Here is a 24525-nt window from a genome sequence, read left to right as displayed (position 1 = left end):
CCATGTGGGAGCTGGGAATTCAAAGACGAGAAAGCTCTCATCTCTGTCTTCAAGATGTACACAATCACTCGGAAACGCAAAGCAAGACGCAGATAAAAAAACAACATTATAAAGGCAGGAAAAATTAAATATCTAAAAACAAATGTCATTGACTCAAAAGAGATTCTAACAGGTAAGGGCATTGTAGAAAGCCCTTTGGAATAGTTGCTAAACCTTGAGTTACACCCTGAGAAATGTATCAGACATCCTCCGGTCAAGTGAGGGGAAAGGGTGTTCCAGTCCCAGGAAGCAAAAACCAGCATGATGTAGTGGTGAGAGTCTGGGTTTTGCTCAAGGAAGAGCTACGTTCCAATCTCAGGTCAGCCACTAAGAAGATGGTTAGCCTTATGTGACTCTCTCCTTCGAACCTCGTTTTTTTTAATCTATAGGTAGGAGTATCACTGCTAACCTCAACAGGCTCTTGAATTAAAATATGATAATGTATTTTAAATGTCTAGCAAAATATATTGAAGAAGGCAGATGCTTAAGATCTTAAGGTGCATTTGAGAAACAAATCAATCTGTGAAGTATTTATAATAGGGATATGTTATGTATCCAACACTCCCTGTCAAAAAGACAAGCAGAGGGTGGGGCACGGTAACTTGTGACTGTAATCCTAGCACTTTGGGAGGCTAAGGTGGATGGACAGTTTGAGCCCAGTGTTGGAAACCAGCCTGGACAACATGGCAAGGCCCTTTCTCTACAAAACGTAGCATGCGCCTGTAGTCCCAGCTACTCGGGAGGCTGAGGCATGAGGATTGCTTAAGCCCTGGTAATCAAGGCTGCAGTGAGCCAAGATCTCACTACTGCACTCCAGCCCAGGCAATAGAGCAAAACCCTGTCTAAAAAAAAACAGTACAGGAGGATTATGATCATTATGTTTAACTTTCTGTGCCCTCATGAGGCTTGTGGTTTAGCTGCAAACAAAACCACAAAAACACTGAGGCAAGTATGACCTAAGGTTCAGTGGAAACTAGAGTGAAAAATCCTCTAGGTTTGACACAGACTGAGCAGGTTCCCTGGATATGGAATTTTCTGTGCTAAAACCAGGGAAGTCCTGAGCAAACCATAATGAGTTGGTCACCCAAGTGGGGAGGTGCAAGTTACAAGATTCACAAGAGATCCAAGAAAGGAACTAGCAAGCACTAGGATCTCTGTAACTGGGGGTGCGTCCATGCAAAATGAGAAAGTACAGATCCCTACACCCAGCTGTTTTCTTTCTTCCTATTATGATTATGAATATTTTTTGAAATAAGATCCATTCATCATAAAACTCAAATTTGAACAGGACCCTTAGCTTTGAATACGAACCCTGGCTTTCTGTTTTTCTCATTTTGGAGATGGATAAACTGAGCACCAAAGACAGGTTAAACAACTTGTTCAAATCAACGACACAGCTGGAAATAAAACCCAGTTTCTTTACCTCCTGGTTCAGTATGTATTTTGGGATATATAATACAGGCTTCAAACAGTGTTTAAGTTCTATTTAACCTTAGTGGGGAATATTCCAATTAACATATCCACCCCCGGGTGTTTCTCCCAGTTGAAATTTTCTTCCTTTTTAGTAAACTGAAGGAGACACTCCCCCACCCTCCCCGTTTGCTATCTTTTTTTTTTTTCTTACTATAGCTGGCAAGTGTTAGTGTCTTCTTTGGTGCCTGCTCAATTCAACTCAAGAGAAGCTTGAAATGTATTCCATTTTTTGGTAACAGTTAGGAAAGGACTGTTAAGGGGTGGAGAAGATCAATCACTCGTGGAAAATGCTAGGTGTCCCATTATGGTATGATAAGTTCAGCTGCATAGTATATGCATTTTTTTGCTCTCTGAATAAATGGCAGAAGTCAGTTCTCCATAAATTCAAAATGTATATGAGAACATGAAATCATATTTTAAGTGGATTTCACATATTGCTCCTCTTTATCATTCTAAATACCAAAGATTAAGCTTGCCTCTTGGCTGTTGCGATCTTTTCTCTGTGTGTGTGTGTGCGCGTTTTTTGTTTGTTTGTTTGTTTTTTTAACTTTTGTTTAATCAGATATGAATAGTGGTTGGTGGCTTTTATTATTAAGAACTACCTGAAAGGGAAAGAGGGAAAATGAACTCTGCCTGCTGTCTCCATTCGAAACAATGTTTATTTTCACTGTAACTCTTTCTGGCTTCCTTCAAAATGGCTTTGTTACCCAAATGGTGTTGCTGACCAAAATATCTTTTTACTAAGCTAATCCACAGTTCCCATCCCTTCACTCCTTTGATACAAGACACTTATTTTTCTCCTTCAAATTTAATTTATTCAAGGATACCACATAGAAGCTGTATAGGGTTGTGATTAAGGATCCACATGCTGGAGCAAAAATCTCTGGGTTCAAATCCCAGCTATTACTTCTTAGCTGCATAAACTTGGCCAAGTCATTTCACTTTTCTGTGTTTCTGAAAAATTAAAGATGGTGGATCCTCTGATGACCATCCATTTTGTTCCCAGGAAAAGTCCCCCTGGACCACATTCCCAGTCCATCATGGGTCAACTGCTCTGCAGTTAAGATTCAGCTCTCAGCATCTTTAATCCTTTGTTTATTCTTCTTCTCTGAATCGATTTGTAAAGCTCTTCATCTTTAATAGTGTCAGCCTCTGGGGGGCTCCTTCAGAATCTCCTTGGTGTGCTCCATTTTCTCTTCCTCTAAATATCTTCTCAACTCCGTCTTTATTCTCTTCCTAGAAAATCTCACCTGAGCATTAAATAATATCCTACATGTATATCTCTAAGAGTGATTTTTTTCTCTGAACTCCTGCATATCCTATCTGCCTCTTCTTGGATGAGTAGTTGAACTTGACCACAAATGTCCCCCTGAATACGCACCTCCCTGGCTTCTTCCTACCTCAATAAACAGCATGCCCATCCATTCTGTTGTTCATGCCCAAAGCCTAGGAGTCAGTCTTGATTTTTCTCTTTCCTTCACCCTCCCAAATCCATATTCCAAGAGCTCCACTTCCAAAGCCTGTCCTGATCCAACCCCGTCTTTCCATTTCTATTCTCACCATTGTTGATTTGGTCTGGATCTTGGCGGCATCCTTCTAACTGGTCTCCCTGCTTTGATTGTTGCCTTCATCCCCCACCCCACAATTCTCCCTCTCTATTCTGCAGCCAGAGAAGTCAGAAAAAATTAAAAAGCAAATTAGATATCACTTTTCAATTTAACAAACCACTCCCCTAACCCCTTACCCCTCCAACGTACACACGCTGTCTTCCTTTTTACATTTAGAATAAACTCTTCTTTATCCAGGTTTATGAATGCCGCCATGATCTAGCCCCTGCCTACCTCCACACTTTTCCTTCCCCCCTCCCTCCTATGTTCACTACACTCTCCACCCCTTTTTGTTTTGTAAATGCTCTAAGCCCATCTCTACCTTACGAGAGATCTTTGCAGTAGTTATTGCCTCTGACCAGAATATTCTCCCTCCCCTCCCATCATTCAGGATGCTCAACAGACATCCCCCAGGGCAAATTCCCTGCTGTTATACCATGAGAGCCTCTTCATCAGTCACTTCTCTCTCATTATCCTGCTTTGCTTTTCTCAGACTTCATTGCCAAACAAAATATTATTTTCTTTGTCACTCACTTATTATCTGTCTTCCCCCAGACTCCACAAGAGTAGAGAGCTTGTCTAGCTCACTGTCCCGATCTCAACATTAAAACAAGATCAGGCATATGTCATGCTCTCCAGTAGTATTTGTTGAATCACTAAATGGCCAACTTTAAAAATCGCTCACTTCCCTGAATTCATCCACATTGCACTGGTGAGCTTTTACAGGCCTAGATAATTATACTGTAATTAGTCTGAAAGAAAGGCATTTAAGTTATAAGTTAACAAGCAGATGAATGGCTGTTCTGAAGACACTGACCAATTGCTCTTTAGCTCTGGAGTGAAATAAACAGGTAGAAGCTGGCTTAAATTGTTGTGGGACAGCTTGAATTGCTGTAAGGAAAATCTTTTTGATTTTGAGGGTCATGAATAATTGAGAAAGGCTATAAAGAAAGGTGTCAGTACTTGATTCCTAAAGCACTTAGCAAACAATAGCCAATTATTTGCCTTAGATGCTTCAGTAATTTGTTAATTTATTGCCATTATTAATGGATTATATAACCTAGAATATGTACAATATTTCAATCACTCTAAAATATACCTTTTCCTACATCTTACCACCTCTGATATCACAAAGTATCTTACAACTGATGATAGCGCATGATAGTTGAACTGACAGCATTTTCTTAGTGGTATGTAAAATAACGGTACTTAATATATTGCATCTTAGACTCGATGAAGTATAATCATTTATGATATCACATTTGCTGAATGCTGGCTTTGGACAAACATTTATAAATGTCTTATTTGTTAATCCTTACAATCAGCCTATACGATAAATCACATCATACCTATTTTATATATAAGAAACTAAGGATCAGGGAGATTAAGTAACTTTTTTTTTTTTTTTTTTTTTGAGACGGAGTCTCGCTCTGTTGCCCAGGCTGGAGTGCAATGGTGCAATCTTGGCTCACTGCAACTTCCACCTCCCAGGTTCAAGTAATTCTTCTGCTTCGGCGTCCTGAGTAGCTGGGATTACAGGCACGCACCACCACCCCTGACTAATGTTTGTATTTTTAGTAGAGACAGGGTTTCACCATGTTGGTCAGGCTGGTCTCGAACTCCTGACCTTGTGATCCGCCCTCCTCAGCCTCCCAAAGTGCTGGGATTACAGGCGTTAGCCACTGTGCCCGGCCGAGATTAGGTAACTTTTCTAAAGTCACATAGCTTATAAATGCTAAAGTCCATGATTTAATCCAGGTCTATCTGACCTCCAAACCAATTCTCATCACCACTTTCCTATAATAGTTATTGTTAAATTAGAATTTGTACCTAAAATGCAAATGCCCATCACAAACAAGTCACATAGTAGGTTTTCACCTCGTTGGTTCCCTTCCTCTCTGTGACACATGTTCCTGAATGTACAAGCACGAACTGTACTCTGATTCCATGATTTATATAAAACTTCTTAGAGGGCAAACTTTGGCAGTCAGAGTTTGAGGTCTGGCTTTTGAAAATATCTGAGCCCATATCAAAGGCAGCAAATTAGCTGGGAAGTCAGTGGGACCATATAGTGATCACACTGCTAAAGGGCCACTCCCTGATGAGCAAGAGAGAGCAAAGCAGCCAAATTAACTCTCTGCCTAAGTCCTGACTAGTGGAACACTAACAAGATTAGACTTTGGAAGTAGGCAGGACAAATCTACTATGCCAAGCAAGTGAGGTAGAGCACTGTGGGAAATTCAGTGGTTTTCAAGTCTGACAGCCTCAAACTCAAATCCCAGCTCTCCTTCTCAACCACCTGACCCACTTAACCTCTCTGGATTTCAGGCTTCTAATCTCTCAATTAGAAGAGGTACTGCTTCCTCTGCAGGGTTGCAGTAACAAATTGTTCATTTCACAAATATTCATCGAGCACTTTCTATGCGCATGTGGGATACATCATTGAACAAAACAGATAAAAAGCCTTGTTCTTATTCATCTTACATTTTAGCAACTACTGCTAATACATATGGAGTATCTAACATATTACTTGGTGATTATTAAGACTATTAAAACTATTAAGTAAGTAAAAGTATTACCATCGTATATTGTAATTGGATCTGATGTGCAGTTTAAATTTGCCCAGGGATTCTGAACAGAGTATGAAGCTGTTCCATCATGCCTATGTCTCCTCTACCAAGAAGGATATCAAGACTGCTGCATGGCTGGCTCTTCATTGTGCCATATTCAGTCAAATGTCATCTCTTCAAAGAGGAATGCTTTCTAAATTAGCTCATTCTTCCTGCCTGGCCCCATGTCGCCATCATCTCAACTCAGCTGTTTCACATACCTCACCACAATCTGAAATGCTCATTTTTAAATGTGTTTCCTTATATATTGTCCCTTCCCCTTGTAACAAATAAGCACCTGAGTTCAGGGACTCCTGTTCTTCATACCTAGAAAAGGCTCTGTCACTCAATATTTGCAGAATGAGCATCAGTGATATACTTTCCATTTCTAGAAACAAGCTGCAATTTAGAAATACGCTTTGAACTCAAGGGTAAAGTTGGGACCTACTGAACAAAACACTCAAACTATGGCTACCGGTAGCCAATGTGATACAGGGTTGACTGAAGGCTTCAGAGGCAGGATCCAGATCCTGGAAAGATAAAATCACTCTGTTTTATTCTGAGATCTGCAAATTCTTAGAATGAAAGTTTTCAGATCTTTCACAGCTGCTGACTATAGGATGAGTGATCAGAAAAGGAGTCTGGCGAAGAGTCAAAGCTACCCTCAATGAAATGGTTCTCAAGTCCTACTGACTGGTCCTAAATAAGGAAGAGCATGACTTGGGATTGCAGTGGTCAAAAGGAAGAATATAGCATGGTTAAATGATGCAGGTCCCCCTTGAGCAAGTAAAGCTAAAACACTCGAATCTCGATGACTTTATTCAACGGTCTCTCTTCTCAAGTCTAGCTACATACTCTCCCACCTCTGAGCTTTTGCTCATACTTAGGAATTCTAGCCTTCTCCCACCTAGAAAGTTCAGCTCATCGCAATTCTACCCCTGCCAGCAAGAGTCAGCTCAGGTTTCACATGGAAGGAGCCTGGGCTTTGAAGGAAGACAGATTTGGATTCAGATACCAAGTCTGTCACCTATGGGATGTGGGGCTGTGTGCCGATAAGAGGCCACTTAACTCCTTGCACCCCCCCAAACCCCACTTTCCTTACCTGGAAAATGGGTCTATCAGGATCTCATTCTTGGGGTTGTCATGAGATACTATGAGGGAATTACTAGAAAGGGGAATGGAGGCTGGACCGGCAGCAAATTGCAAATAAGCACTATAAGAGGGTTTTCATTTCATTGAAGATAAAACATAAAGAGATAGCTAAGCTTCCTACATAGTTCAGGGAGGTTCCGATGGTAAATTCAGAGAAGGTCAGCAGGAAAGGGGTTGGCAGGGAGCTATGGCTTCACTGAGTGCTAACCACTGCATCAGGCACTAGGAGACACAGAGGTAACCAAAGGGGATATAACTCTTTCACTTGTGAAGCTTCCATTTTAATAAAAAGAAATGGCACACACATGTTTATAGCAGCACAATTCATAACTGCAAAATATATGTATGTATATATATGTATATATGTGTATATATATGTATACACACACCCACACACACACCATGGAATACTATTCAGCCATTAAAAAAAAGGAATGAAATAATGACATTCGCAGCAACCTGCATGGAATTGGAGACCATTATTCTAAGTGAAGTAACTCAGGAATGGAAAACCAAACATGGTATATTCTCACTCATAAATGGGAGTTAATCTATGAGGATGCAAAGGCATAAGAATGATACAATCGACTTTGGGGACTTGGGAGGAAAGGGTGGGAAGGGAGTGAAGAATAAAAGACTAGAAATAGGGTTCAGAATACACTGCTCAGCTGGTGGGTGCACCAAAATCTCACAAATCACTACGGAAGAACTTACGTAACCAAACACAACCTGTTCCCCAATAACCTATGGAAATAAAAATAAAATAAATAAAATAAAAGGGCTTTTGAGCCAGGCTGATCTGAGTATGTACTCCCCTCAGCCATATTCCGACAATGGGCCTTGGACAAGCGGGCCAGACTCACCAAAGCTGTCTCCTCAGCTGTAGAGTAAATATTGGCTATATTGAATAATCTTACTAAGATGAAGTGGGATACATATGTTAAGGGCCTTTCCTATAGGAGAAGTCACTCATGAAATAGATGTTCCTTACTTCCTTTTTTTTTTTTTTTTGCAGATGGAATTTCACTCTTGTCCCCCAGGCTGGACTGCAGTGGTGCAATCTCAGCTCACTGCAACCTCTGCCTCCCAGGTTCAAGCAATTCTCCTGTTTCAGCCTCCCAAGTAGCTGGTATTACAGGCACCCGCCACCATGCCCGGCTAATTTTTGTATTTTTTTTTTTTTTTTTTTTGTAGAGATGGAGTTTCACCATGTTGGCCAGTCTGTTCTCAAACCCCTGACCTCAGGTGATCCACCCACTTCGACCTCCCAAAGTGCTGGGATTACAGGTGTGAGCCACCATGCCCGGCCCTTACTTCCTTCTTATTGGCATTTTCTGCCATGCCAGAAATGTTCAACTGTTTTGTTACATTTTATGTTAATGACAATAAGATAAAATTCAAGGAAAACAAACACCAAGTACTTTTTGTCCATCTCCTTTTCTAAAAACTAATATTTTATAAAATACTATCATAATCATATTGTTTTGAATACACATCATGGTTCTCATACACTAGTCTTTATTTATTTCTCAAAAATACAGGATCTAATGATTTGAATGCTCCCCAAGCCCTGTGATCAACAGCAATGCCATTTGTGTGTGTTTCCACTAAATTATGTGCCATACTAGATAAAAGATTTGTTTTGAAAAACAGCCACTTCCAAAAATAAGAGAGTGTATCAATTCTAATCATTCTTATCCAAAATTAGTTGTCAAGTTTCAATGGCTGAACTGAATTTAACAACATAAATTTCGTACCACTGCTGAATGTCTAATGCAACCTCATAGAGCAGTCCTGAATACGCAGCCCTGTTGGGGTTCACCAACTACTTTTAAAATATCAGCACTTTTGTGGTATAATAGAGCCTATTAACGACAGTTGACTGACATTAGAGGTAGTCAAACTAAGCATCAATTTAAAAAAATATGCTGACCTTTCCGAAAATTAAGAAGCAGTTGCCCCATACTCACCAAAGGGAAGTCGGAATAATTACTGTGGCATTATGAAACTCAGTTATTTGACTAATAGACAGCAATATTTTTTCACTGCCGCAAAAAGCTAGCAAATACATTATGATGCTGTAGCAATATTGATATTCATAAAATCTCATTAGGCCAACTAGAAGTCAAACATTAGCCAACCATGCTTCTGCTTCCTACTTACAGATCAAAGCTAAACACATGCTTTAGCCAGTTAGAAACAAAATTGAATTTGAGATCTGCATCACTCTCATTAAGTACCACTCTGTTAGGCTGTGTTTAAGATGAACAGCCCATGGGGAGCTTTTTCCAAACCAATGAGAAGGCATCCTGCCCATCTCAAACTTGAAATTCCGTGAGTGTTAATTTAAATAAACACACTTTGAAGCAGTCTGAACTTCCACTGCCCTGCTTTCTCTTTCCTTAGTCATTTGACCACAGGCGGGTTTATTTACAGCAAAAGAAAATCCTGTTTGAATAGAATATTTCTCATTTTCAAAATGAGCATCTCTGCATCGTGTCCCATAATAAAAACAGGCAACTATCTTCCTTGCATGCTTATTTTTCTTCTCTGATATGAGCTCTTAATGAAAAGGAAAGGCAAATAAACTGATTTAAACAGGTGTTATGAGTGAGCTGAGCTCCATGCAGAAAGAAAGGAAGTTGAATGAGTCAGTAGCAGAGTGGAGCTGGCACCCGGTGCAGAAGCAAACCCTCAGAGTCATCAGTTGCTGGGACAGAGCAGGGGAGCCTTTTCCTGGATGAGACCACATTTTAAAATTCCAATAAGCAGCACAAACACAGCAGCACTGGCAAAATGTGTCTCTCCTCATGCTGAGAAGGTTCGCTGCCTCTCCTATATCATTTGTAGCCCACAGCTGGAAGTTATTCCACCGGGTTGCCCAGGCCAGGGGAGCAATGCCCAGAGACTGACAGCTTCGAGTAGAACCTCCTGTCCATAATCTCTGACTGTATCTCCATGGTGCCACATATACATGTATCTAGACACACAGATATACATATGCCATCTTGTTGGTTTACACAGGGACATCAAACAGAAAGGGGTTGATTTGATTTTGTTTTGTCCTTTCAAATTAGTTGCCTTAGAGACTCTCTTTTAAAATTACTGAAAGCACTGCCACATTACATACAATGCACAGCTATCATAGCTTGCAGCGCGTGGGAAAAGTATGATTGAGTCTTTGCTTTGTTCCTGGTGCACAGATTGAAGGGTATATAAACCTTCTGGCTACACACATTGGCAGACCTAGAATTTCTATAAGGGAGGGGAGGGCAGGCAAGCAGATTGAGATGGGGGTAAGGAGGTTGTTTCAATGTGACATTTTGCAGAGCTAGCGCACTATTTTGACTTAGCACATTTATTTGGTGTGGGAGGGGAGCCTGCTGAGGGGGTCGATTCAAAGTCCCTCCAAGATTTGCTGACACGACTAAAAGGGGTAGCTACAATCATCTTTTGGTCAGTATATGACCTATCTGACTCCTTTATAACTCTCTCAAAAGATGGAAGCATTTGAGGAAAGTGAAATAATTTAAATAAAAATATTAGGACCCTTTTTCCATAATGGAAATTTCTAATGGACATATTAACAATTAAATTCCAAAAATTAAAAAATTAGAATTTTTTTTATTTAAAAAAATAACCGAATGCTGGTATTTGGGATCCTGTGCTTGCAAGTGCATGAAATTTGATCAAACTGAAATTAAAATTGTGACAAGCACACTATATGCAAAAATATTAGGACAACGAAAATAAAACTAATCTTTGTATAGAACTTTTTCAATTTGCAAATGTTTTTCAAATGATAAAAACTCTCTGGATTGTTGTTGCAATCCTGATTGATAATGACATAAGCAAGATACCAATGATCTCATTTTATACAGGAATACATTGCTTTACTGTGCTTTGCTTTATCACACTTCCCAGACAATGCAATTTTTTAGAAATTGAAAGTTTGTGACAACACTGCGATGAGCAAGTCTGTCAGCACCATTTTTCCAATAGCACGTGCTTATTTCACATCTCTGTGTTACATTTTGGTACGTCTCATGATATCTCAGGCTTTTTCATTATTATTATATCTGTTAAGGTGATCTGTGATCAGTGAACTTTAATGTTACTATTGTATTTGTTTCAGGGTGCCATGAACCATGATCATGTAAGACATTGAATTTGATCAATAAACGTGTGTGTTCTGACTGCTCCGCTGACCAATGGTTCTCCTCTCTCTCTTCCTGTTTCTCCTCAGACCTCCCTATTCCCTGAGACACAACAACATTAAACTAATTTGTAACTCCTACCAAGTATTCAAGTGAAAGAAAGAGATGAACATCTCTCACTTTAAATAAAAAACTAGAAATGATGAAGCTTAGTGAGAAAGGCATGTCGAAAGCTGAAATAGGCTGAAAAGTAGGCCTTGTGTGCCAAACAACTAGGCAAGTTGTGAATGCAAAGGAAAAGTTGTTGGAGGAAATTAAAAGTGCTACTCTAGTGAACATACCAATGATAAGAGAGCAAAACAGCCTTATTGCCGACATGGAGAAAGTTTGAGTGGCCTAGATGAAAGATTAAACCAGCCACAACATTCCCTTAAGTCAAAGTCTAATGCAGAGAAAAGCCCTAACTAACTCTCTTCAATTCAAAAGGCAGAGAAAGGAGAGGAAGCTGCAGAAGAAAAGTCTGAAGCTGGCAGAGGTTGGTTCGCGAGGTTTACAAAAAGAAGTCAGAAACTACCATCAGAGTGAACAGGCAACCTACAGAATGGGAGAAAATTTTTGCAATCTACTCATCTGACAAAGGGCTAATATCCAGAACCTGTAAAGAACTCAATCAGATTTACAAGAAAAAAACAAACAACCCCATCAAAAAGTGGGCAAAGGATATGAACAGACATTTCTCAAAAGAAGACATTCATACAGCCAACAGACACATGAAAAAATGCTCATCATCAATGGCCATCAGAGAAATGCAAATCAAAACCACAATGAGATACCATCTCACACCAGTTAGAATGGCAATCATTAAAAAGTCAGGAAACAACAGGTGCTGGAGAGGATGTGGAGAAATAGGAACACTTTTACACTGTTGGTGGCACTGTAAAGTAGTTCAACCATTGTGGAAAACAGTGTGGCAATTCCTCAAGGATCTAGAACTGGAAATACCATTTGACCTAGCCATCCCATTACTGGGGATATACCCAAAGGATTATAAGTCATGCTGCTATAAAGACACATGCATACATATGTTTATTGCGGCACTATTCACAATAGCAAAGACTTGGAGTCAACCCAAATGTCCATCAGTGACAGACTGGATTAAGAAAATGTGGCACATATACACCATGGAATACTATGCAGCCATAAAAAAAGGATGAGTTTGTGTCCTTTGTAGGGACATGGATGCAGTTGGAAACCATCATTCTCAGCAAACTATCGCAAGAACAGAAAAGCAAATACTGCATGTTCTCACTCATAGGTGGGAATTGAACAATGAGATCACTTGGACGCAGGAAGGGGAGCATCACACACTGGGTCCTATTGTGGGGAAGGGGTGGGGGGAGGGATAGCATTAGGAAATATACCTAATGTAAATGACAAGTTAATGGGTGCAGCACACCAACATGGCACATGTATACATATGTAACAAACCTGCACGTTGTGCACATGTACCCTAGAACTTAAAGTATAATTTTAAAAAAAAAGAAAGAAAGAAGTCATCTCCATAATGCAAGTGCAAAGTGAAGCAGCAAGTGCTGATGTCAAAGGTGCAGCAAGTCACCCAAAGGATCTAGCCAAGATCATTGGTGACAGGGGCTACATTAAGCAACAGATCTTCAATGTAGACAAAATAGCCTTGCACTGGAAGAAGGTGCCATCTAGGACTTTCATAGCTAGAAAGGAGGAGTCAATGCTTGGCTTCAAAGCTGAAAAGGACAGCCTGATTCTCTTGTTAGAGGTTAGTGCAGTTGGTGACTTTAAGTTGAAGCCAATGCTCATTTACCATTTCAGAAATCCTGGATCTTTGTTGAAACTCAGATGATGAAGTAAGCAATAATGAGGTAAGCAACCCAGATAATAAGGGTCCTTAAGAATCATGCTAAATATATCCTGTCTCTGCTCTATAAATGGAACAACAAAGCCTGGATGACATCATATCTGTTTATAGTATGGTTTACTGGATATTTTAAGCCCAGTGTTGAGACTTACTGCTTAGAAAACAAAGGTTCCTTTCAAGAATGTTACTACTTCTCATTGATAATACACCTGGTCACCCAAGATCCCTGATAGAAATATACAGTCCTTTTCATAGAATGTTCTTTTCATGTCTACTAACACTGCATCCACTCTGCAGCTCATGGATCAAGGAGTAATTTCAATTTTCAAGTCTTATTATTTAAGAAATACATTTCATAAAGCTATAGTTGCCATACATAGCAATTCTGCTGATGGATCTGGGCAAAGTAAATTGAAAACCTTCTGCAAAGGATCCACCATTCTAGATGACATTAAGAACATTTACAATTCAAGGGAGGAAATCAAAATATCTGCATTAACAGGAGGTTGGAAGGAGTTGATTCCAGTCCTCATAGATGACTTTGAGGGGTCCAAGGTTTCTGTGGAGGAAGAAATTATAGATGTGGTAGAAATAGCAAGAGAACTAGGTTTAGAAGTGGAACCTGAAGATATGACTGAATTGCTACAATCTCTTGATCAAACTTTCATGGATGAAGAGTTGCTTCTTCTGAATGAACAAAAAAAGTGGTTTCTTGAGATGGAATCTACTCCTGGTGAAGATGTTGTGGACATTGTTGAAATGACTACAAAAGATTTAGAATATTACATAAACTTAGTTGATAAAGCAGCAGCAGCAGAGTTTGAAAGGACTGAGATTTTGAAAGATGTTCTATTGTGTGTAAAATGTTATCAGAAGGCATCACATGCCACAGAGAACTCTTTTGTGCAAGGAAGAATCAATCCATGAGGCAAACTTCTTTGCTGTCTTATTTTAAGAAATTGCCACAGCCACCCAACCCTCAGCAACCACCACCCTGATCAGTCAGCAAATATCAACATCCAGGCAAAACCTTCCACCAGCAAAAAGAGTCCAACTTGCTGAAGGCTCAGATGATGATTAGCATTTTTAGCAAGAAAGATTTTTTTTGTTTGCTGTTTTTTGCGTTTTTGTTTTTGTTTTTGTTTTTTTTGAGACAGAGTCTCACTCTGTCACCCAGGCTGGAGTGCAGTGGTGCAATCTCAGCTCACTGCAACCTCTGCCCCCTGGGATCAAGTGATACTCTCATCTCAGCCTCCTAAGTAGCTGGGACCACAGGCATGCACCACCATGCCTGGCTACTTTTTTATATTTTTGATAGAGATAGGGTTCTCACCACGTTGCCCAAACTGGTCTTGAACTCCTGCTCAAGCAGTCTGCCTGCCTTGGCCTCCCAAGGTGCTGAGATTACAGGCGTGAGCCACCACACTCAGCCAAGAAAGTATTTTTAAATTAAGGTATGTAAATGTTTATACATAATGCTACCACACACTTCATAAACTACAGTATAGTATAAAAATAACTTTTATATGCACAGAAAAATCAAAAATTCAGGTAACATGCTTTATTGCCATACTTGCTTTACTGTGATGGTCTGAGACCGAATCTGCAACATCTCCAAGGAATGCTTCCATATTGCAGAGGAAATGGAGGCTCACAGGTGAAGTGTCTTGCGCATGTTCACAGGCACGTTTACATGAACAAGGGTGGGCTAGCACCCCAAATATCAACAAGTTCAGAGCCCCTTCTACCACATCACAACTTTGTCTCCTCAATAAATGTTTGTGTTAAAGATAAGATAACTCCTCCAGGCCTAAAACTAATACCCAGTAACAAGGAGCACTCCTAACACTCAGTTCTTGGTTTCTCACATCATTCTCCAATAAAAGGAATCAGGACTCTGTACAAAAATGGCTGATTCTTAGACTAGGTCAGGAAATATACAAAAATGACCCTGGAGCATCTTGTAGTGCCAGAAGGTAAGGAGGAGCTCACACACACACATATACAAACACACATACACACAGACACACACACACACACACACACACACACAACGATGACAGTATATCAAAGGGACCTAGCCACCACCTGGATTAATTTTCCCAATGGCCAAAGTCAGAACAAGAAAAATAACACGGTGTTGAATTACAACTCAAAGTATGAAATAAATATCCATGAGTCCATACTGATATAAATACATCATTGAATAAATAAGTGAATTAGGAAAAAGGAACAAATCGCTCATTCAGCAAAATTGCACAGAATTTATCTAACTTTGCCGTCTTTGAGGCAGTAGAGTTTTTTTACAGGAGACCTGTGCATAGTGACTTTCTTACAAAAAGTCCTATGTTAAAAAAGGGAAGATAGGAGAATAACTGTGCAGTGAAGAAATCTGTCAAACACTGCCTCAGCCACATGATCCAGTTCAACATCAACAGCGATAAGTTGGGTTGATAGTATGTTTGTGACCTTGATAGGATGTGACAAAAATGGCACTTTACTTCTGTAGGCTTCCTCCTAAACACCCATGAGCCCATCTAATCATGAAAAGAACAACAGACTAATCCCAGGTGAGGGACATTCTACAAAATGCCGGACCAGTCCTCAAAACTCTCAAGTCCGTGAAAAACAAAGAAAGTCTGAGAAGCTGTCACAGACAAGAGGAGCCTCAGGAGACCTGGGAAATAAATGTAATATGGGGTCCTGGATGGGATCCCAGAACAGAAAAAGGATGCGAGGTATAAAAGCCAGAAATTTGAATCAAGTATGAACTTTAGCTAATAGTAACATATAACTATTGGTTCACTAATTGTAACAAATGCACCCTACTTGTGTAAGATGTTAGTAACAGGGGAGACGGAGTGCAGGGCAGGTGGGAACCCTATGCTATCTTTGCGGTTTTTCTGTAAATCTAAAAGTGTTTTAAAATTAAAAGTTTATTTAAAAAAAAAAAAAGGGATAATCTCAGCCAAACATGGTGGCTCACACCTGTAATCCCAGCATTTTGGGATGCCGAGGTGGGTGGATCACCTGAGGTCAGGAGTTTAAGACCAGCCTGGCAACATGGCGAAACGCTGTCTCTACTAAAAATTTAAAAATTAGGGAACATTGTGGCAGGTGCCTGTAATCCCAGTTACCTGGGAGGAGGAGGTTGCAGTGAGTAGAGACGGCACTATTATAATACAGCCTGGGTGACAGAGCGACATTCTGTCTCAAAAAAAATAAATAAATAAAAATAAATAATAATAATAATAATAATCTCTCTGCACCAAAGCCATCCACATGACACATAAACTATTTTACATGATCATACAAATGAGCCTTAATCCAGGGTTCACAAGGCAATTTAACCATGATTTCTATACACTGGTCATCATGGCAATCCCAGTGCTTAATCACCCAAATATTTGACAATGAACATTTTAAAACTCATAAGATCATCCATAATAGGTGGCCCATCCTTCCTCACCATTGAGCAAACTGGCAAAAGAGCAGAGGCAACAGCTTCTAGAGATAAAAGGAAAGCTTTAAAAATAAAAGAAAGCATAGCAGGTGGTGCCACCTGTGCTATCTGCTTCTACCCAACAATCCGCGACTGAGTGGTGGTGAAGGGTAAAAAATCAGTTAGTCACTCACAGTTGGGGGTGTAAGAGGCAACAACTTCAGCTCAAGTGTGTCTATATCCAGTGTGAAAGAGATCCTAAAACTGCAACCTTAAATGTCTTGGGTATTGACAGAGCAATCCATGTGGCAGCTAAGTGGACATTAATGTACTATAAAGTACCTGTTGGAGGCTCACAAACTAAATTATTTTCCCTCCTACCTATATACCAAGAGGGTATAATCTACTGAAGGGAAAAAAAGAATTCTTGATTTTTTAAACTGAGCTAAATTGCAATGCCATGGCAGGGAGGGGGCCTAACTAAGACTTTAGTCGGTGAAATGAAATGTTGTGCTGAGCTTCCCAGAGCCCTGCTCACTTCCCATCACCCACCTACAGCAAATGCCAGGGTGATATTCAATCACCTCGTCGATAGAGTGGAGGCCCTCTGGCTCAAATCTCATTCACTCAGACATTCCATCCATTTGGTACGGAACAACCATTTTCTATCTCACAGAATCATGGTGCCATCGCAGTTTTGCAAGGGACCTGAAAAGCTGTCATATCCAGCTGAGCATTTAACACCTGATCCATCATTATAAGATCCCTGCCAAGAGTTCCTTCAGCCTCTCCTTGGGACAAGAACCTCAATATCTTGCAAGGCATATTCCAAAGGCATCATTGCCCCTACTGTATCCCCTTTCTCTGACATCCTCTCTTACTCTCTCTGCTTCTGCTCCAGCCAGCTGACCTCCTGACTGATTCTTGTGCATGTCATGCACGCTCCTGACTCAGGGCCTTTGCACTTGCTTTTTCTTCTGCCTGGAATGCTCTTCCCTCATTTACTCACATAGCTTTCTCCCTTGCAATCTTCACGCCTCTGTCCAAATGTTACCTTCTCAGTCAAGTTTTCCCTGACCACCTTATTTAAAAGTGTCCTGGCCAGGGCCAGGCCTGGTGGCTCATGCCTGTAATCCCAGCACTTTGGGAGGCAGAGGCGGGTGGATCACGAGGTCAGGAGATCGAGACCATCCTGGCTAACACGGTGAAACCCCGTCTCTACTAAAAATACAAAAAATTAGCCAGGTGTGGTGGTGTGTGCCTGTAGTCCCAGCTACTCAGGAGGCTGAGGCAGGAGAATGGCATGAACCCGGGAGGCAGAGTTTGCAGTGAGCCGAGATCGCGCCACTGCACTCCAGCCTGGGCAACAGAGCGAGACTCCGTCTCAAAAGAAAAAAAGTGTCCCAGCCAGGCACGGTGGCTCATGCCTGTAATCGCAGCACTTTGGGATACTAAGGCAGGCGGATCATGAGGTCAAGGGATTGTGACCACTCTGGCCAACACGGTGAAACCCCATCTCTACTAAAAATACAAAAAGTAGCTGGGCATGCTGGCGCGTGCCTGTACTCCCAGCTACTTGGGAGGCTGAGGCAGAAGAATCACTTGAACCCAGGAGGCAGAGGTTGCCATGAGCAGAGATCACACCACTGCACTCCAGCCCAGGGACAGAGCGAGACTCCATCTCAAAAAAAAAAGAAAAAGAAAAAAGTGTCCCATGCTCATCTTCGTTTACAACACTCTATCTTCTTTAACTGCTTAATTTTTCTTTACAGCATTTATCACCACCTAACATACCATATATGTTCCCGATTTTTTTTTAATTGCCTTCCTGTCCCCTCTAGAGAACAGGCTCCATGAGATCAGGACTCTTGGTTCACTACTGTTCCCCATCACTCAGAAACACGGGTGGCATGTGTCACTAAATATAAATTCACAGATGAATGAATTCTTAACTCTCAAGCAAACTTTCTATGTGATAAGCAGTCATATTTACAGGAAGCACACATCCCATCCCTATAAAAACATTAATTCATGATAGATGTACTTATGGCATTCCATTTTACAGTATTAGAAAGATGTTTATCCATATATCTTTGGAAGATTGACTATTGTTGTGGAAAACACAGTCACCTTACGTGTTGAAAGTGACAATCATGTCATGGGTTTCTTTTATTTCTTACTTAGGTACTGCATGGGAAATTCACAAATACATGGAAAGGTCACTTCTTATTCATCTCTGTCCCCCTCTTTTCTGCGGCAAGCCTAGCACATGACTCTCTATAATGTAAGTGTTCAGGATCCAGCCAGGCACTATCTTACTATTGTGTTCTGAGTCAATACAGAAGATGGAGGCAGGAGAACAGCCCCCAACAGCAGTCCTCTACTATGGCAAAAACCACCATCTAGTATCTACCAAAGAGAAAAAGGCTGGGGCCAACCCTCAAGGCTCCCAAGATATGGCACAGTATCACAGCAGGTCACTGAAAGAGAAGTCGGAGGGTAGTCCCTGTCACTCTGGGTATTTCCCACCTGGAAGAAAATGAGATGTTCAGATAAACTTCCAAGTCAGTAATGTTTTAATGCCTGAACCCCACCCGCACCCCAACCCCTAGCCAAAGAGAACAATTCATCAAGGCATTCATTCATTCATTTTTTAAAAAACATTTATTGAGCATCTACTTTGCATGAGCACTGGCTAGCTCAGGAACACATAGATGCATCAGACACAATGAAGCTGGGAATAGTCTTGGTAGTGTCACCCTGGGGCTCAGTAAGATCAAAATGAGAGCTGCCACTCCTATCTCCACAGTGGAGATTTCCAGGGAAGAGAGTAGAGGGCTTGCCCACAAATCTGTCTCCCTCCAGGATTCCAAGAGGAGGATTAAAGCCCTAGAATGTGCTCATGGGCTGAATGTGAAAGTGAATGCCTGGGGTGTTTTAGATGTAATTCCCTCCCTCCCTTGAAGGGCCTGGGTTTCGCCTTCACTGTCAGTCTCTTTTCTCTCAGGCAGACAGTTCATCCGTTGAAATCAATAGGTAAGAAATCAATAAAATACAAACACAGCACTTTACCTTTGCTGGTTTAGTCTCTCTCCCTTCAATCCTAAAAACACCGCCGTGTTTCCTTTACATCAGCCCTCTTGGCTACCTAAAAGCCTCTTCAGTTTTGCCATCTTACCATTCTGCTTGGCTGCAATGTGAAGTTGCTTTGGCATTTATCCAAGGAAGACAATTTCTCCAAAACCCAGGGATTCTATGTCCTGGATTCAACCAACCATTACTTTTGGAACATTGTCTTTTAGTACCTCTAATCTTTGCCATCAGAGCACAGAAGATCATATATGGAAGTAAATGTGAACAGGTGGTGATGCTTTCCAAAGTTGTTACAGGCAGCCTGTGACAGGGCATGCTCTCTGTCCTTGGAGGTACCCAGACAGAGGGCTAATGATGTGTCAGTGCGGAGTTGAAATTCTGACAATGTTTAAGGGTTGGTCTAAATGATCATTAAAGCCACTTCTAATTCTGAGATTCTGTTATTCAAAATGGAGGTGAAATATCCGTATTATGAAAGCAAAATAGCAGTGGCTAGTTTTGGACTGGACAAATAAGTCCTTTCTCCACAAAAAAAAAAAAAAAAAAAAAAAAAAAAATTCCAAAACATTTAGAGAAGGCAAGTTGTCAAAACTCCGATGAACTACAGCCAGGCATGGAGGTGCACAACTGTAATTCCAGCTACTCGGGACACTGAGGTGGGAGAATCACTTGAGCCCAAAAGTTGGAACCCAGCCTGGGCAACGTAAGCAGACTCTGTCGCAACAACGACAACAACAACAACAACAAAATCAGACAAACTGAAGTCAAGAAGCCTGGGAGCATTAGTTATCAATGAGACCACATCTGAACCCAGCAGCTGGAAAAGTCTGAAACATTAGGATATGTTGTGAGGAACATACTACAGCACCATGGTTGGAACTGAGTTCTAGTAACATTTCTGCCATTCCCTATAGCAGCTCAGCAATCTTGAGCAAGTTACATAACCAGTCTCCAAGCATCAGCTTCCTCATCTGTAAAATGGGAATAATAACTCAGAGTTGTTATGAAGATTCAACGGCATAACATTTGAAGAGTTAGCGCCCATCACTGCCACTACAGGGAGACTATTTTAATGATAACTCCACACCATCTGATGACCAGCACTGATACTACAGTGGACTTTGTCACTTTAATTTCTCTCTTTTTGGGGAACCATGATTCTTCAACTGACATTTGTTTTAAGCTTAGAATACATTTGAGGGCCTTGGAATTTGGAGTTGCAACAATAACAACAAAAAATTCAGTCTGTCCAAGAAAGGCAGCTGAGCCACGCTGAGATGGTCTTGATATAAAGGCACAGGACACATCTGCACCTCACACCTGAATCAACATGTAACTGTCCATGATGGCTCAGTTGTATTGCTAATTGCAGAAATCAAGGGCCCTGTAAATGAGACAAATAACAGAATCAATCCGGATTCAGCATTCTAGGTGACAGAAAGCCATTAAGTAAACCCTTTGCAGGTTCTGTGTCATCACCACTGTGTTCCACCCTAACCTGACCACAAGAATCACCTGAGATGCTTATTAAACACCCAGAGATTTAAGAGTGAGTCTCAGGCATCTCTTCCGAAACATCTGAATTAAGAAGTCAGTTAAGAGGCCTGATCATCTGTATTTTTACAAGCATCCCAGGTGATTTATGGGAGCAGGCAAGTTTGCAAAACACTTGTCTCAGTGGCCAAAGGATTTACTATAGGTTTGGTTTCTTAATAAGCACTCACTGAGGACCTGGTACATGCTAGGAACCTTCCCACAGTAATTCACATGAAGCATCCCTCTTAATCCTTCCAATCCCCGTGCTATGTGGTCATGGTTGTCCCCATTTGAAAGACAGACCTAAAGCTCAGCGAGGTAAGTGACTTATCCCTAAATGTCAGAGCTGGGTTCCAACCCATGTCTTAGTACTGCTGCTCGGGGCATTTTTCCATGATCTCATGGTTGCCTTTGTCATCTAAATCACTCCTCTATCAACAGCTCCACAGCCGATGATCCAGGCAGCCATGTGAGACTAGTCATGGGAATGTCCCAGACTAATTTGAACATGTCTTTCACAGCAACAAAGAGCAGCTGCATTTCCAATGGAATGTCACTGGCTGGAAATGGTGCCCTGCCCAACGCAGGGCCTCTTTAGATATCCTGTGAAAATGCCCTAAGAATGCTCTCGCAAAGTGTTTATTTTATCTGGTAATACTAAATACAAATGTTGTCTCCCAGGAATCTTGTAGCTTGGGGCCTAGTGTGTAACTTTATAAAAGTAACTACTGCCTCCACACAGTCCCCTACAGAGGCCTCGCTATATATATCATTAGTTCACGAGCTTCACTGTTGGGTAAGAATGCCATTAGAAAACATATCATTTACCCAATAGACTAAAAGGGACCCCGAGGAGCTATTCCAGTCTATCAGGTAATTATGGGGGAAACCTTGTATTATTTACTGGAGAAAATGGAATGCCGCCCTGGAAGGCATGAAGGCCCATCCTGTTATCAGTGATAAAGAGATGATCCTATTTTCTGATAACAACCGTTGAGTTTACTCTGATTTCTGGTGGGTGTTTTGTTTTATTTTGTTTCGTTTTGTTGTTTTGTTTGAGACGGAGTCCCACTCTGTCGCCCAGGCTGGAGTGCAGTGGCGCAATCTCGGCTCACTGCAACCTCTGACTCCCGGGTTCAAGTGATTCTCCTGCCTCGGCCTCCCAAGTAGCTGGGATTACAGGCGCCTACCACCACACCCAGCTATTTTTTTCTGTGTTTTTAGTAGAGATGGGGTTTTGCCACGATGACCAGGCTGGTCTCAAACTCCTGACCTCAGGTGATCTGCCCGCCTTGGCCTCCCAAAGTGCTGGGATTATAAGCGTGAGCCACTGCGCCCAGTCGATTTTTTTGTTGTTTATCCTTTTGTTGCTTCTTTTTTTATTTTGTACATAGCTGATAGCTCCAAGGTAACCACAAATAATAAAATATTTTTTAAAAATATCTTAATCCCACTCTTAGCTTTACTAATCAGAAAAGAACGTGAAATCCTCCAGAATCTCGTTTATTTCTCTAGGGCTATCATGACCATTCCCACGGGCAGCACATGGCATCCTCTCACCTCACAGGCCCTTTGGAAGCTTAGCAGCCCTGAGCACAGAGTCAACTGACCCATCCTCAAGTGCAAACCCTCTGGGGATTCCAAGTAGAAACACAATGAATAACAAGGACTTAATCTTCATTCTAGCCATCTCAAGTCTCAAGGATCATTGGGCTGGGTTACGTCTCTCCCAGAAAGAGCCACTTCTCAGAGCCTTTAGACCAGAGTATGGTTAAATCCCCAGGACCTACTACAGCTCCTGGCATTCTGAGGATATGCAATAAACTCGTGTTGCATACAGATCTCTTCCTCTGGCTCTAGCCTTCTATAACTCAGTTGCTATTATTCACTGCTTTGTCTCCAGCATTTAGAACAGTGCTGCCCCCGAAGAGAATTTCCTTTTTAGCTTGTGGGGTGTTTTATTCTTCTTTTTGCAACATACCTCAACTGAGTCATTACATGGCTTTTACTTGTTGACCCTCCATGCTGACCCATAGTCCTGCCACACAACAAAAAAGGTATAATGGGAGGAGGAATGGAGGGCGTGACACAAGAATCATCCTGGAATGTGAAGTGGGGTAAAGGAGAGCCAGGAGATCTTCAAAGGCAGAAGAGGGCCATGAAAATGACAATAGAGAGGGATAGTAAGGAACTAAAAAACAGCCAGAAACAGAAGATAGAATCTATTCATTGAAAAATATGTTTCCTGGAGCCCTGGAGTGTGAAAAGCCTTATGCCAGGCATGGGACATGGGGAAGAGCTATCGCTTCTTAGCCAGAGTCTCATAATATTCCTCACTTACAACTCCCACAGAGAAGCATAACCCCAGAATAATAATAATAATAATAATAATAATAATAATAATAATACCAGCTCAGACAGTCACATGGGAGGTCGGACTGGGGACAAGGAGGCAGAGCCTAAACAGAAAGGTCAACAAGTAGGGGTGCAGGCAAAAACCTCAAACCACCAGCATGACACCAGTTTGCCCCATTTTACACACTCTGCACAGAAATCCATTAAAGGTTCTCATCTTTTTTGAAACTCAACCTTTACAATTCTCTGCTGTCTCAACACCAGATGGTAAGTTCCTTGAGGGCAGGGCTTAGGCAGCATCTTTAGTCCATCAAAGAATCTTGGACTTCTTAGTGCCTAGAAGATAGATAGGTACCAATCATTGGATAAGAGCTGGCAGGCCTACAAGTGATAAGATACAGCTGCTCTGTCTTCAAGGAATCTACCTTCTGAAGAAAGAGACCAACAGGAAGAGTGGTCATTTTAATTGCATATGAGAAGTCTTAGGATAGAACTATGGAATGAGTGAGCCACTGCTTGTGTGGAATGATGCAGATTCTGTTTCTGGGAAATCATCTTCAATTTTGAAGGTTACCTTGTAAGGGAATTGGATTCTCTGTATGTCATAAATTTGTTATCTTACAGTACTATACTCCTGCCAACAGCATGCTTAAATCGCCACTGCAGGAAAACAGCACGTCTGTAAACATCCTTGGTGAAAAGATTTGAGTTAAAAGATGGCCTTTGAGCCTAATGTATAAATGAAATGCAACTATTCCCCCATAAATTCTATTCATTCATTCTTCATTTTAACCTACTGTTTGCAACTCACTGAGATTTAAGTAAAATTGAATCAATGCCTTCCGGAACCTAACGAAGGAAACAGCACAGCACTTTTGTTAGAGGGAGATACAGGCTATCATTATATCTAGGTGTCTGGACTTTAAAACAATGCCTGTCATGAGGAAAAGCCACAAGTTCTAAATGGCATATGGCGATTGGTGTTTTTTATTAGCATTACTCAAATGACATCATAAACATACATGGGGCTGTACAGCAGAAAAAAAGGAAACAGTACCGAGCCTTTTCTTGGAAGAGCTAACAGTCTGAAGACCTTTATTTATTTTTTTTAATCTGATTTCTTGTACAACATCACAGCATGATCTGCACTCTTACTTGAAGCAGTTAA

The 24525-nt window shown here is 41.1% G+C and overlaps 1 protein-coding gene and 1 long non-coding RNA gene across 14 annotated transcripts in view; both read right to left on the bottom strand.

Moving 5' to 3' along the window:
* LOC105487840 (PPARG coactivator 1 alpha) overlaps positions 1-24525 on the bottom strand; it is a 716435-nt gene that overhangs the window by 400836 nt on the left and 291074 nt on the right. The window lies entirely within an intron of this gene.
* LOC105487841 (uncharacterized) overlaps positions 1-24525 on the bottom strand; it is an 80450-nt gene that overhangs the window by 8590 nt on the left and 47335 nt on the right. The window contains exon 4 of the long non-coding RNA XR_011621424.1: positions 1-24525. This exon is cut by the window's left edge and continues 8590 nt beyond it. This is a non-coding gene — a long non-coding RNA (uncharacterized lncRNA).

Source organism: Macaca nemestrina, chromosome 3, assembly GCF_043159975.1.
Source record: "Macaca nemestrina isolate mMacNem1 chromosome 3, mMacNem.hap1, whole genome shotgun sequence".
NCBI classification, from domain to species: Eukaryota; Metazoa; Chordata; class Mammalia; order Primates; family Cercopithecidae; genus Macaca; species Macaca nemestrina.
This window is presented reverse-complemented; position numbering and strand designations above follow the sequence as displayed.